Source organism: Bos mutus, chromosome 16 (genome assembly GCF_027580195.1).
Source record: "Bos mutus isolate GX-2022 chromosome 16, NWIPB_WYAK_1.1, whole genome shotgun sequence".
NCBI lineage: Eukaryota > Metazoa > Chordata > Mammalia > Artiodactyla > Bovidae > Bos > Bos mutus.
In genome coordinates this window covers 47,432,386-47,435,645 of record NC_091632.1, presented here as the reverse complement: position 1 = coordinate 47,435,645, position 3,260 = coordinate 47,432,386, and the positions used below count along the sequence as shown (strand labels likewise).

The 3,260-nt window shown below is 41.2% G+C and overlaps 1 non-coding gene across 1 annotated transcript; it reads left to right on the top strand.

Annotated features, from left to right (window-relative positions):
- Positions 1-1,807: 1,807 nt before the first annotated feature.
- Positions 1,808-1,880, top strand: TRNAE-UUC (transfer RNA glutamic acid (anticodon UUC)). The gene has a single exon. It is a non-coding gene; the product is annotated as a tRNA-Glu (tRNA).
- The last annotated feature ends 1,380 nt before the right edge of the window (positions 1,881-3,260 follow it).

Below are 3,260 nucleotides of genomic sequence, written 5' to 3'. Positions count from 1 at the left end.
AACTGAACTGGTAAAGGCATATTTATTTCAAAACTTTCTTCCCTAGGAAATTTCTTAAAAACACAACTACATGCTCATACTTTGAAGCATTTTAGTACCTTCACTTCACAGAAGACCCATAATACACTGAGCAATGGTTCACTAGAATAGGGCTATTTCTCTAAAGCAGGGATCAGTTCAGTTCAGTTCAGTTCAGTCGCTCAGTAGTGTCTGGCTCTTTGCGACGCCATGAACCGCAGCACACCAGGCCTCCCTGTCCATCACCAACTCCCGGAGTTCACCCAAACTCTTGTCCTTCAAGTCGGTGATGCAGAGATAGACCTAGCTAAGTCTTGTCCCATTTGTTTTGTACAACTTGCAAGCCAAGAGTCACTTTTACATTTTGAAATAGTTGGAAGAAAATCAAATAATGTTTCATAACACAGAAAAATTATATGAACTTCACATATCAGTGTCTGTAAGTAAGTTTTCTGAGAACACACCCATGCCCATCAATTTTCTATGGCTGTTTTTACACGACAGCACAGAGTGGAATCATTGCAACAGAGACTGTATGGACTACAAAGGAAAAGTATCTAATATCTGGCCTTTTGCAGAAAAAAGTTTCTCAACCTCAGCTCTAGAGTTCATGTGAGGAAAGGAGGCATTGAATTCCCCAGGTACTACAAAATGAACACCTCTTTACAAGCTTATAAACACATCTTTCTATGCAGTTATGGCAGAGAAGGCAATGGCACCCCACTTTAGCACTCTTGCCTGGAAAATCCCATGTACAGAGGAGCCTGGTGGGCTGCAGTCCATGGGGTTGTGAAGAGCCGGACACAACTGAGCGACTTCCCTTTCACTTTTCACTTTCCTGCATTGGAGAAGGAAATGGCAACCCACTCCAGTGTTCTTGCCTGGAGAATCCCAGGGACAGTGGAGCCTGGTGGGCTGCCGTCTATGGGGTCGCACAGAGTTGGACACGACTGAAGTGACTTAGCAGCAGCAGCAGCAGCAGCAGCATGCAGTTATGGGGACTGTACAAAACAAAGAACAGAGAAAAGAGAGAGAGCTAGTAGGGTCTAGGTACTCAGCACCAACATTCCTTCAGGAAATCATTGTCATTCCTTTCATGGAAACACTCACTTTTAAACTATCACCTAGAACCTTGAAACTACAGGATTCAGGAGAAGAATAGTCAAATAGAGTGTGTAGGCAGTGTGGCCAGGAATTAACAGTAATCTTATGATCCACCAGGGACACATTTTTGGGGTGCCACACTCTTCTAAGCTAAATTGTTATTCCTAATGTTCTCTCTCACCAGCCCCACTCCAGAGATCCTGAAGGAAACCACATAAAAGAGTGTGGAAAATAGGGGCGATGATGCAGGGAGTGGCCACTCCAACCAGGGCCTGGGCATTTGGGATTCTGAAGATGAGAGGGCTTTGCAGAAAACTGCAGCAACCAAAAACTAGGCTGAGGTGCCAGGGAGAGAGGATGGGCTAGTTAATGGGTACACCACAGATGAAATACACTCCTATAAAGGGCAGAAAGGGGGAAGAGTAGCCTTTTTTACCTTGTGGAGAGAGACAATAGCATCAGAGGCCAAGACAGAACTAGGTGTGATGTGCACACCCTTAGACAAAATAAGGTTATACAGACAGTACTGCTTCCTCAGGAAGGTATCTGTGATCACTATAGTTTGTGTAGCATTAAAAACTAAAAAGAGCTCTATACAAAACGAGAGGAGATAAAATCATGTGAATTGAATTGCAGCCTAGAAAATTTAGGAAACCTATGATTTTAAAAAGTTGTTCTGGGGACTTCCCTGGTGGTCCAGTGGTTAAGACTCTGCACTTTCACTGCAGGGGACACAGGTTTGATCCCTGGTCAGGGAATTAAGATCTTGCATATCATGCAGCACAGTAAAAAAATTTTTTAATAAAAATAAAATTAAAAAGTGGTTTCTTCTTACTTACAATGCACATTTACCATATTGCTAACTACATGCCAGATTTATACATACATATATATATATATATATGCTATGCTAAGTCACTTCAGTCGTGTCCGACTCTGTGCGACCCCATAGACGGCAGCCCACCAAGTTCCCCCGTCCCTGGGATTCTCCAGGCAAGAACACTGGAGTGGATTGCCATTTCCTTCTCTAATGCGTGAAAGTGAAAAGTGAAAGTGAAGTCGCTCAGTCATATCTGACCCTCAGCGACCCCATGGATGGCAGCCCACCAGGCTCCTCCGTCCGTGGGATTTTCCAGGCAAGAGTACTGGAGTGGGGTGCCATTGCCTTCTCCGACATATATATATATATATATATATATATATATATGTATGTATAAATATAAATACAAATACATTTATATCCTCTAAGTTTGTGACAATTGAGCAAGAAATAGTAGTAGTGTAGATCTTCATTTGATTAATGAATAAAACAAGAATTGAAGAGGCTTAATGACTTGCCCAGTGTCACACTGCTGTAAGTGACTGAACTAAGATCTGAGGTGTTTCTGACTCTCCACTTTACTATATTTACTTAAGAGATGAGGATTACCACCTCCAAAAGACATAAAGAGCAATTTCTCCAGGGTTAAATATATGTCAGTTTATTTTAAACATTGTTTGCTTAATGAGAATAATTGAGGTATCAATTTTAAAATAATTGAGGTATCATAATTTTAAGGAACATGATTAGTAGGAAAACAATTTTTACAAACTTCAATATACCTCATGACTGGGAGTTAGGTATAGTTTATTTAGTCTTATGACCAACTAATTTTACCTGGTACAAATGGATCAATGTATGGAATTTGATCTTTTCCATGACAACACACTAGCCAGAATCAATAAGAGACATTTTTGAGAAATCTAACCTTTGACCTCAAAGGTCAAAAGAGAGGATAGGAAGAAAGAGAGAAAACTCATCATCACTGCAGGACCAAAAAGTCTCAGTTAAGCAACTAGTTTTCAAGAGTATTGGAGGGGGCGGGGGCGGGGTTTACTATGAAATACCTACAGAAGAATTAGAAATGAGAAAAATAAAATAAACTTTGAATAACACATCATAAAATGGAGCAGATAACTGCAGAGTCATCTATCTAGGACAAGTGCCTGAGTCCCAGGCCAAAAGTCCAGGATTTTAAGCATTAGATTGGGTTTGCTAATGGAAAGCAGGCACTGGGTGGCCAATAGACTGGAGCAGAGGTCTCCAGAAGCAAGTTCCTCTTTAAGAGTAGCTCCTCCCATTTTCCAATACCACCCTA